Raw genomic sequence first — 12,871 nt, forward strand, 5'->3', positions numbered from 1 at the left:
AAGCAATCTCTGATTGGAGGAGGCGGAGAAACAGGGTGGTGACGTCACGCTCTCCGCCTCATCCAATCAGAGAAAGCTTCATCCAATTTGCATGAAATGCGAGTGTGACTGGCTCTCAATGGAGCCGTTTCACACTGGTCCGAGGTGGCCACGGAGCGGATGGCAAAAGGGTCCTGTGACTGTTTGGGTCTGGTTCAGATGCAAATTCAGGCAAAAATTGGGACCTGAACTGGTAAACAGACATGCACTGGACCCCAGGCACGAACCCATGGCCGCACATATGTGAACCCGGCCTAAAACGGGTTTACCATTCACCATACCACACTGGAGGACTGTTGCATATTATGATTTTATTGTGACTTATTTGCTGTATAAAATCGGATTATAAATTACTTTTTTCATTGGAATGCCTTTAAATGGCTTTATGCAAGCAAATGAGCATTCAGTGTCCTAACATGCAAGATGCTTTGATAAGTCTTAATTATAAGCAATAACTTTTATGTTATATTTATTATATTTGATATGCTTTGAACTGGATATTCCAATCAAATTCTTCTCATACTGTCCCTGTACTAACAACATTCTTGACAAAATGTAAGACTGATGTCACCAGCAGCAAAATCGCTCTGGAAAGGTTTCCATTTACCTCTATGGAATCACTCTCAAAAGAGGAGAGAGGCAGCATCTTCTTGCTGGTCTGGGTAGGGGGCAACTCTATTAGAAAAGGTAAGTGGTTAGTTAGTGATCCTGTCATGGTAAGTTGTTACCAGATCTCTCTTGTGGCATGCCCATAAATATCGTCTGTAAAGTAAAGGTAAAAGGTAAATCATCATGTCAGTATATATGTTTGTTAAGCTGGCCATAGATTACTCTTTTTTTTTTTCATCAGCCAGCGGGCTGTTTTTAAAAAATACAAACAGATTCCGCCATTCCAACCAAGCAAGATGGGATCTTTCCTGATGAGTGTATTCTGGCAGCAGGGACTCTCCCCTATCAGAATACACTGATCAGCAGCTGCAGTCCATCGGCTGCAGATGCTGATTGAGAGAAACTTTCCTACATAGCCGTTTGAGAGAAGTTGATTGTTAGAGCGACTTCTGTCAAGGGGGAGTGGCCACACATCGATTAAAAGTGGGCCAGTCTCTGCTGAACCAGCCAAATTTGGATCCATCTGTGGCCAGCTTTAATATTACTACAAAGACACAATCACATTCATTTATTACCAAGAGCCATTTGCCATTTTTTTTGGATAGGGTTGAAAGCAGTTAAAAACTGGTATAAGATTTGATTTTTTGTCTTTGATATGTGTTGCTTTGATTTTTTTATTGGAAAAAATATATATAAAACGCAAAGCACTGTGATGCTAAATAGCTGATAATTACACATAAAACCAAGTGAGGCTGCTATCAAAAGAGAGTGTTTTCAGAGTCACTTAAAAAGAATAAATAATGATATTTGAAGCGCTTCATAATGTGCATGAAAATGAATATATAAGAATAAATATAAATAGTCAAATAAATCCAGCGGTGAGTAAAAATTCCTAAAAAATCCAGCAATCAAAATAGTGTAAAATTATAAAAAATTTGTGACACCAAATGTGTAAAAAAATTCACATAAAAAATCCACATAAAAATAAATATATAGGGATGTATTCAGAAGGTTCAATTATACAGGTGTAGAATTCTGATTGGTATAGAGCTTTTGATCACTAGCAAAGCTGTTTAACCACTTGCCGACCGCCGCACGACTATATACGTCGGCAGAATGGCACGGGCAGGCAAAAGGACGTATATGTACGTCCTTGCCTGCCCGCGGGTGGGGGGTCCGATCGGACCCCCCCCCCGGTGCCTGCGGCGGTCGGCAAATCTCCCCCAGCGATCGGAGGTGAGGGGGAGGCCATCCATTCGTGGCCCCCCCCTCGCGATCGCTCTCAGCCAATGGGATCATTTCCCTGCCTCTGTATTGTACACAGAGGCAGAGGAAATGATGTCATCTCTCCTCGGCTCGGTATTTTCCGTTCCGGGCAGAGGAGAGAAGACTGCAATGTAAGTGCACCAACACACTACACACAGTAGAACATGCCAGGCACACTAAACACCCCGATCCCCCCCCCGATCGCCCCCCGATCCCCCCCCAATCACCCCCCCCCCCCGTCACAAACTGACACCAAGCAGGTTTTTTTTTTTTTTTTCTGATTACTGTATTGGTGTCAGTTTGTGACAGTTACAGTGTCAGGGCAGTGAGTGTTAGGCCCCCTGTAGGTCTAGGGTACCCCCCTAACCCCCCCTAATAAAGTTTTAACCCCTTGATCACCCCCTGTCACCAGTGTCGCTAAGCGATCATTTTTCTGATCGCTGTATTAGTGTCGCTGGTGACGCTAGTTAGGGACGTAAATATTTAGGTTCGCCGTCAGCGTTTTATAGCGACAGGGACCCCCATATACTACCTAATAAATGTTTTAACCCCTTGATTGCCTCCTAGCTAACCCTTTCACCACTGATCACCGTATAACCGTTACGGGTGACACTGGTTAGTTTGTTTATTTTTTATAGTGTCAGGGCACCCGCCGTTTATTACCGAATAAAGATTTAGCCCCCTGATCGCCCGGCGGTGATATGCGTCGCCCCAGGCAGCGTCAGATTAGCGCCAGTACCGCTAACACCCACGCACGCAGCATACGCCTCCCTTAGTGGTATAGTATCTGTACAGATCAATATCTGATCCGATCAGATCTATACTAGCGTCCACAGCAGTTTAGGGTTCCCAAAAACACAGTGTTAGCGGGATCAGCCCAGATACCTGCTAGCACCTGCATTTTGCCCCTCCGCCCAGCCCACCCAAGTGCAGTATCGATCGATCACTGTCACTTACAAAACACTAAACGCATAACTGCAGCGTTCGCAGAGTCAGGCCTGATCCCTGCGATCGCTAACAGTTTTTTTGGTAGCATTTTGGTGAAATGGCAAGCACCAGCCCCAGGCAGCGTCAGGTTAGTGCCAGTACCGCTAACACCCACGCACGCACCGTACACCTCCCTTAGTGGTATAGTATCTGAACGCATCAATATCTGATCCGATCAGATCTATACTAGCGTCCCCAGCAGTTTAGGGTTCCCAAAAACGCAGTGTTAGCGGGATCAGCCCAGATACCTGCTAGCAACTGCGTTTTACCCCTCCGCCCGGCCCAGCCCAGCCCACCCAAGTGCAGTATCGATCGATCACTGTCACTTACAAAACACTAAACGCATAACTGCAGCGTTCGCAGAGTCAGGCCTGATCCCTGCGATCGCTAACAGTTTTTTTTGTAGCGTTTTGGTGAACTGGCAAGCACCAGCCCCAGGCAGCGTCAGGTTAGTGCCAGTAGCGCTAACATCCACGCACGCACTGTACACCTCCCTTAGTGGTATAGTATCTGAACTGATCAATATCTGATCCGATCAGATCTATACTAGCGTCCCCAGCAGTTTAGGGTTCCCAAAAACGCAGTGTTAGCGGGATCAGCCCAGATACCTGCTAGCACCTGCGTTTTGCCCCTCCGCCCGGCCCAGCCCAGCCCACCCAAGTGCAGTATCGATCGATCACTGTCACTTACAAAACACTAAATGCATAACTGCAGCGTTCGCAGAGTCAGGCCTGATCCCTGCGATCGTTAACAGTTTTTTTGGTAGCGTTTTGGTGAACTGGCAAGCGCCAGCGGCCTAGTACACCCCGGTCGTAGTCAAACCAGCACTGCAGTAACACTTGGTGACGTGGCGAGTCCCATAAGTGCAGTTCAAGCTGGTGAGGTGGCAAGCACAAATAGTGTCCCGCTGCCACCAAGAAGACAAACACAGGCCCGTCATGCCCATAGTGCCCGTCCTGCTGCATTCGCCAATCCTAATTGGGAACCCATCACTTCTGCAGCGCCCGTACTTCCCCCATTCACATCCCCAACCAAATGCAGTCGGCTGCATGAGAGGCATTTTTATGTCCTCCCGAGTACCCCTACCCAACGAACCCCCCAAAAAAGATGTTGTGTCTGCAGCAAGCGCGGATATAGGCGTGACCCCCGCTATTATTGTCCCTCCCGTCCTGACAATCCTGGTCTTTGCATTGGTGAATGTTTTGAACGCTACCATTCACTAGTTGAGTATTAGCGTAGGGTACAGCATTGCACAGACTAGGCACACTTTCACAGGGTCTCCCAAGATGCCATCGCATTTTGAGAGACCCGAACCTGGAACCGGTTACAGTTATAAAAGTTACAGTTACAAAAAAAGTGTTAAAAAAAAAAAAAACACAAACAAAAATATAAAATAAAAAATAATAGTTGTCGTTTTATTGTTCTCTCTCTATTCTCTCTCTCTCTATTCTCTCTATTGTTCTGCTCTTTTTTACTGTATTCTATTCTGCAATGTTTTATTGTTATTATGTTTTATCATGTTTGCTTTTCAGGTCTGCAATTTTTTATACTTTACCGTTTACTGTGCTTTATTGTTAACCATATTTTTGTCTTCAGGTACAGCATTCACGACTTTGAGTGGTTATACCAGAATGATGCTTGCAGGTTTAGGTATCATCTTGGTATCATTCTTTTCAGCCAGCGGTCGGCTTTCATGTAGAAGCAATCCTAGCGGCTAATTAGCCTCTAGACTGCTTTTACAAGCAGTGGGAGAGAATGCCCCCCCCCCCCCCACCGTCTTCCGTGTTTTTCTCTGGCTCTCCTGTCTCAACAGGGAACCTGAGAATGCAGCCGGTGATTCAGCCAGCTGACCATAGAGCTGATCAGAGACCAGAGTGGCTCCAAACATCTCTATGGCCTAAGAAACCGGAAGCTACGAGCATTTTATGACTTAGATTTCGCCGGATGTAAATAGCGCCATTGGGAAATTGGGAAAGCATTTTATCATACCGATCTTGGTGTGGTCAGATGCTTTGAGGGCAGAGGAGAAATCTAGGGTCTAATAGACCCCAATTTTTTCAAAAAAGAGTACCTGTCACTACCTATTGCTATCATAGGGGATATTTACATTCCCTGAGATAACAATAAAAATGATTAAAAAAAAAAAAAAAAATTAAAGGAACAGTTTTAAAATAAGATAAAAAAGCAAAAAAATAATAAAGAAAAAAAAAAAAAAAAGCACCCCTGTCCCCCCTGCTCTCGCGCTAAGGCGAACGCAAGCGTCGGTCTGGCGTCAAATGTAAACAGCAATTGCACCATCCATGTGAGGTATCACCGCGACGGTCAGATCGAGGGCAGTAATTTTAGCAGTAGACCTCCTCTGTAAATCTAAAGTGGTAACCTGTAAAGGCTTTTAAAGGCTTTTAAAAATGTATTTATTTTGTTGTCACTGCACGTTTGTGCGCAATTGTAAAGCATGTCATGTTTGGTATCCATGTACTCGGCCTAAGATCATCTTTTTTATTTCATCAAACATTTGGGCAATATAGTGTGTTTTAGTGCATTAAAATGTAAAAAAGTGTGTTTTTCCCCAAAAAATGCGTTTGAAAAATCGCTGCGCAAATACTGTGTGAAAAAAAAAAATTAAACACCCACCATTTTAATCTGTAGGGCATTTGCTTTAAAAAAATATATAATGTGTGGGGGTTCAAAGTAATTTTCTTGCAAAAAAAAATAATTTTTTCATGTAATCAAAAAGTGTCAGAAAGGGCTTTGTCTTCAAGTGGTTAGAAGAGTGGGTGATGTGTGACATAAGCTTCTAAATGTTGTGCATAAAATGCCAGGACAGTTCAAACCCCCCCAAATGACCCCATTTTGGAAAGTAGACACCCCAAGCTATTTGCTGAGAGGCATGTCGAGTCCATGGAATATTTTATATTGTGACACAAGTTGCGGGAAAGAGACAAATTATTATTTTTTTTTTTTTTTTTGCACAAAGTTGTCACTAAATTATATATTGCTCAAACATGCCATGGGAATATGTGAAATTACACCCCAAAATACATTCTGTTGCTTCTCCTGAGTACGGGGATACCACATGTGTGAGACTTTTTGGGAGCCTAGCCACGTATGGGACCCCGAAAACCAAACACCGCCTTCAGGCTTTCTAAGGGCGTAAATTTTTGATTTCACTCTTCACTGCCTATCACAGTCTCGGAGGCCATGGAATGCCCAGGTGGCACAAACCCCCCCCAAATGACCCCATTTTGGAAAGTAGACACCCAAAGCTATTTGCTGAGAGGTATAGTGAGTATTTTGCAGACCTCACTTTTTGTCACAAAGTTTTGAAAATTAAAAAAAGAAAAAAAAAATTTTTTTTTTGTCTTTCTTCATTTTCAAAAACAAATGAGAGCTGCAAAATACTCACCATGCCTCTCAGCAAATAGCTTGGGGTGTCTACTTTCCAAAATGGGGTCATTTGGGGGGGGTTTGTGCCACCTGGGCATTCTATGGCCTCCGAAACTGTGATAGGCAGTGAAGAGTGAAATCAAAAATGTACACCCTTAGAAATCCTGAAGGCGGTGATTGGTTTTCGGGGTCCCGTACGCGGCTAGGCTCCTAAAAAGTCCCACACATGTGGTATCCCCGTACTCAAGAGAAGCAGCAGAATGTATTTTGGGGTGCAATTCCACATATGCCCATGACCTGTGTGAGCAATATATCATTTAGTGACAACTTTGTGCAAAAAAAAAAAATTGTCACTTTCCCGCAACTTGTGTCAAAATATAAAATATTCCATGGACTCAACATGCCTCTCAGCAAATAGCTTGGGGTGTCTACTTTCCAAAATGGGGTCATTTGGGGGGGGTTTGTGCCATCTGGGCATTTTATGGCCTTCAAAACTGTGATAGGTAGTGAGGAGTAAAATCAAAAATGTACGCCCTTAGAAATCCTGAAGGCAGTGATTGGTTTTCGGGGCCCCGTACGCGGCTAGGCTCCCAAAAAGTCCCACACATGTGGTATCCCCATACTCAGGAGAAGCAGCTAAATGTATTTTGGGGTGCAATTCCACATATGCCCATGGCCTGTGTGAGCAATATATCATTTAGTGACAACTTTTTGTAATTTTTTTTTTTTTTTTTTTTTTTTTCATTATTCAATCACTTGGGACAAAAAAAATGAATATTCAATGGGCTCAACATGCCTCTCAGCAATTTCCTTGGGGTGTCTACTTTCCAAAATGGGGTCATTTGTGGGGGTTTTGTACTGCCCTGTCATTTTAGCACCTCAAGAAATGACATAGGCAGTCATAAATTAAAGACTGTGTAAATTCCAGAAAATGTACCCTAGTTTGTAGGCGCTATAACTTTTGCGCAAACCAATAAATATACACTTATTGACATTTTTTTTTACCAAAGACATGTGGCCAAATACATTTTGGCCTAAATGTATGACTAAAATTGAGTTTATTGGATTTTTTTTAGAACAAAAAGTAGAAAATATCATTTTTTTTCAAAATTTTCGGTCTTTTTCCGTGTATAGCGCAAAAAATAAAAACGGCAGAGGTGATCAAATACCATCAAAAGAAAGCTCTATTTGTGGGAAGAAAAGGACGCAAATTTCGTTTGGTTACAGCATTGCATGACCGCGCAATTAGCAGTTAAAGCGACGCAGTGCCAAATTGTAAAAAGTGCTCTGGTCAGGAAGGGGGTAAATCCTTCCGGGGCTGAAGTGGTTAAAAACACTTGCTTAATTAAGGTGCTCATTGACCTTTATAGTAACAGTGTGTTTTTTGCTTCTATTCACAACCAATGTGAGAATCATTAACAGGCAGATAAGAGGAAAAACCAATCATTGTGCAATAGTTAGGATACCAAGGTACACAGGCAAACTTCAATCCACTCACGTGTGCCTTATAATGATAAGGCATATGCAGGTTTTACTATAGCAGTCAGCCGCCTTAGACAGGAGCAGATTCAGTGCAGTACACTGTGTGATACTGCTGATCTGCACAGAGCATCCTTGGCTCCTCCAAGGAGTAACCGCGTTACACGTAATCCGAGGTTTCACTGTATATGAAAGTGAAAGGGTAAATTCTGTTCCAGTCACTAGATGGGCTTCTTTTAGTTAAATGCTAATTAACTTGTTTAGCTAGTTGGAAAGGCTAGTTAAACAGGAGGTTAGGTTGGCAAGAAATGGACGGAGGCAAGAAGTGAGATCACACATCTATGTGCTTGAGAGGAACACAAAAAGGTTGATTTACTAAAACTGGAGAGTGCACAATCTGGTGCAGCTGTGCATGGTAGCCAATCAGCTTCTAACTTCAGCTTGTTCAATTAAGCTTTAACGAAAAAAAACGTGGAAGCTGATTTCTATGCAGAGCCTCACCAGATTTTGCACTCTCCAGTTTTAGTAAATCAACCCCACGGAGCTGCAGGATGGAAGGAAGAGTGAGCAGCCATCGCTTTTCCTTCCATCCTGAAGACTTACCATCACCTCTAATCTCCAAAAGGGCCACAGGCAGCAATACAAACCTTAGAATTACAGAAAAGGGTGCCAAACCAAAACCAGATACAAGAGTTGAAGATAATTTTAATTGTTAGTAAAAAAGTCCTAATGAAAAATTATACATGACTTTTTTTTACCACCAATTAAAATGGTCTTGGATTCTTTTATCCGGTTTTGGTCTGGTGCTCCTTTCATATATGGTTTGAGCTGTTGCTGGATGCCCATCAAGGGAAGCCTTGCTGTGTGGGAGCCACATCACCAGAGCTATTGAGATGGTTTGAAGCTTTCCTTCATCTGACTACACATGCAAAAGGTTCGTATTGCGATTTGCTCGTTAACCGCGTTACTCAGAATCCGAGGTTCCTCTGTACATAATTTTACAATGACTTTAACCAAGGTTTATTTTTGGGGTTACGGCATGTCATAATGCTGACTCCTGCACTGTGCTGTCTATCATGCTTTAAAGGATCAGGATTTTTTTTTTTCGGGTTACAACCACTTTAAGATCGTCATGATGATATGACTATATTTGAATAAACGTAGATTATTGTACATACTGTAAATAAATAAGACATCTCCTCCTCTTTTGTCCAAAGACATGCTGGTAGGTTAATTAGATCCCATCGAAAAATTGGCCAAAATATGTGTATGTTGTATGTGTATGTGTTTGTAAGCGCATCTGGACCCCTTGGGGTAAAGGACCACTCTATACCGCAGATGGACACCGGTGGCAAAAAGTGCCCTGAGGCGATTCAGTTCGCATAGGTAGCACTATACAAGTCACTCATTCATTCATTTTTGTAGCCAAAATTAATATAAAAGGTCCTATTTTTTGAGGAAACACGCTAGCGGTGCATATGATGAGCAGCATTTATTGCATTAATTTTTTCTTTTTTTGGCTTTCTTTTCCATTTTCACCCGGTGATCTAGCCAGTCTGTTACTAAAAAAAAAAAAAAAAAAAAAAAAAGGTTTTCAGCAGAATGTATCAGTTATAGAGTTGAGACAAGCCATTTAACACTAGCAGGGGTACTTCCATTGATCAGCTTTTATGTATTTAAATAAAACATTTATCCCAAAAGGAAAAAAACTGTTTGTTATAACTGCTTATAAAGTATTAGCTGGAGTTTGGCTTCAATTTGTTTAATGCATTAAAATCTGCTAGTACATCTAAAATTGTGCCCCAATGTGCTCCTCCATCCAGAGCGGAGGCACTCCAATACAGGAAGTGTGTTACTGGACAGATCGCCAGGTGAAAACAGGGGGGGGAAACTAAACAAAATGATTGCAGCCATCAGTTTTAATGATTGGTAAGCTGCAATGCAGGGCGTTAAAAAGTAAAATGTAAATGTATTTTATTGGGATTTTATGTGATAGACCAACACAAAGTGGCACATAATTGTGAAGTGGAAGGAACAATTTTTTTTTACAAATAAATATGTGAAAAGTGTGGTGTGCATTTGTATTCAGCCCCCTTTACTCTGATACCCCTAACTAAAATCCAGTGGAACCAATTGCCTTCAGAAGTCACCTTATTAGTAAATAGAGTCCACCTGTGTGTAATTTAATTCCAGTATAAGTACAGCTGTTCTGTAAAGCCCTCAGAGGTTTGTTAGAGAACCTTAGTGAAAAAACAGCATCATGAAGGCCAAGGAACACACCAGACAGGTCAGGGATAAAGTTGTGGAGAAGTTTAAAGCAGGGTTAGGTTATAAAAAAAAAATATCCCAAGCTTTGAACATCTCACGGAGCACTGTTCAATCCATCATCAGAAAATGGAAAAGAGTATGGCAAAACTGCAAACCTACCAAGACATGGCCATCCAACTAAACTGACAGGCCGGGCAAGGAGAGCATTCATCAGAGAAGCCACCAAGAGGCCCATGGTAACTCTGGAGGAGCTGCAGAGATCCACAGCTCAGGTGGGAGAATCTGTCCACAGGACAACTATTAGTCGTGCACTCCACAAATCGGGTCTTTATGGAAGAGTGGCAAGAAGAAAGCCATTGTTGAAAGAAAGCAATAAGAAGTCCCGTTTACAGTTTGCGAGAAGCCATGTGGGGGACACAGCAAATATATGGAAGAAGGTGTTCTGGTGAGATGAGACCAAAATTGAACTTTTTGGCCTAAAAGCAAAACGCTATGTGTGGCGGAAAACATACACTGCACATCACCCTGAACACACCATCCTCACTGTGAAACATGGTGGTGGCAGCATCATGTTGTGGGGATGCATTTCTTCAGCAGGGACAGGGAAGCTGGTCAGAGTTAATGGGAAGATGGATGGAGCCAAATACAGGGCAATCTTAGAAGAAAACATGTTATGCCGTGTACACACGAGCGGACTTTCCGGCAGACTAGGTCCAACGGTCTTTCCGATGGACTTTCGGCGGAGTTTTGACGGAGTTTCCGAACCAACGGACTTGGCCACACACGATTGGACTAAGTCTGTTCAAAAGTCCGGTCGGTTTGAACGTGATGACGTAAACGGGACTAAAAAAGGAAGTTCAATAGCCAGTAACCAATAGCTTCCCTTGCTTTGTATTTGGTCCATTGCACTAGCACACAGACGAACGGTTTTCCTTATTTTTAGTCCGTTGGACAGATTTGAAACATGTTCTATTTCTAGGTCCGTCAGATTTTTATCCCGAAAAGCTATCGGACTAGTCCACACACGATCGTATTGTCCGCCGGAAAGTCCGCTCGTGTGTACGCGGCATTAGAGTCTGCAAAAGACTTGAGACTGGGGTGGAGGTTCACCTTCCAGCAGGACAACGACCCTAAACATACAGCCAGAGCTTCAGTGGAATGGTTTACATCAAAGTATATTTATGTTAGAATGGCCCAGTTAAAGTCCAGACCTAAATCCAATTGAGAATATGTGGCAAGACTTGAAAATTGCTGTTCACAGACACTCTCAATCCAATCTGACAGAACTTGAGCTATTTTGCAAAGAGGAATTGGGCAAAAATGTCACTCTCTAGATGTGCAAAGCTGGTAGAGACATCCCCAAAAAGACTTGCAGCTGTAATTGTAATGAAAGGTGGTTCTACAAAGTATGGACTCAGGGGGGGCTGAATACAAATGTACACCACACTTTTCACATATTTATTGTAAAAAATGTATAAAACCATTTATCATTTTCCTTCCACTTCACAATTATGTGCCACTTTGTGTTGGTCTATCACATAAAATCCCAATAAAATACATTTATGCTTTTGGCTGTAACATGACAAAATGTGGAAAATTTCAAGGGGTATGAATACTTTTTCAAGGCACTGTATATTACATTTTTACATGTTTAATACTGCTTGAAGTCGCGGTTTGCATATGTAATGAGATCCCACACTCTATTGTTCCTTAGTGGCATTTTCTATGGTGGTACTGGACACAAAGGTAGCAGATGACTGCAATCTGTCCACAAAATATTATGTCAGATAGTGATACATGCCTGAAAGCAACAGAAACTGGGTCAATATTTTATATAATGTATTTTTTATTTAGTAAAGTAAAACACTGTATAATTTCATCAATTAATTATTCATAGCGCAAATATTCTGTCTAGCAGCAATATGCACATACCATAAGGTATGGGAACTGCCACTGTAAGCACAGTAAAGGGGAAAATAGTGATCTAACCCAAACCCAAAACGATAAGAAAATCAGCACTAAGACTTGGCTGCCTTAATGAAAACTCATTTATCAAGTCCAGATCTCTTCTGCCAGCAGTCAAGATTGCCAGATGGTAAGTTGAGGACTTTTTAGGTAATGCTTCTCAAAACCATACTAAATAAATACATACTTTATTTAATTAATACACAACAGATCATTATCAGCAGGAAATTCATTTTTATGGTACATATTTGAAATGCACACTTCCAATTTAATTTACATGAATTATTAAGAGTTATTAACCAACAAATATTATTTAGAAAAAAAAATCACAAAGCTATTGTTTACAGTTTAGGTCTAAAATCCTTATCAGTATCACTGTAATCAAGGCACCAGGCTTTAAAGAATGTCTTTTCGCTATTACGGCAAACATTGAGGTTGATTTAAAGCATACAGGCTGTTCACTTTGCAAGAGAATTTTCACTTTGCAAGGGGATTTTCCCTTAGTTTGGTGATTGAGGTGTAGCTCCGCTAAGTCATCCAATCATGTGCATAAATATTGTTTTTTTCTTTTTACTCTTGCACGTGATTGGGTATTTGTTGCAAAGTGATTTTTCACCACATTCATCAAGTTTACATCCTTTGCAAAGTACAAAAATCCCTTGCAAAGTGTACAGCCTATTTGCATTTAGTAAATCAACCTCTTTGTGTCATATAAATGTAATAATTAGTAAAAATGTGCAGGAAGTATTCATTCATTCCTTTAAAATCACCTCTTTGGACACAGTTAGTCCAAATGAAACAATGCTTAAAAAATAAAAATAAAACAAAAGCAGCATGGTAGTTATTGGATTTTTTTTTTTCTTACCCCTTA

The sequence above is a fragment of the Aquarana catesbeiana genome, linkage group LG03, assembly GCF_042186555.1.
Source record: "Aquarana catesbeiana isolate 2022-GZ linkage group LG03, ASM4218655v1, whole genome shotgun sequence".
Lineage (NCBI taxonomy): Eukaryota > Metazoa > Chordata > Amphibia > Anura > Ranidae > Aquarana > Aquarana catesbeiana.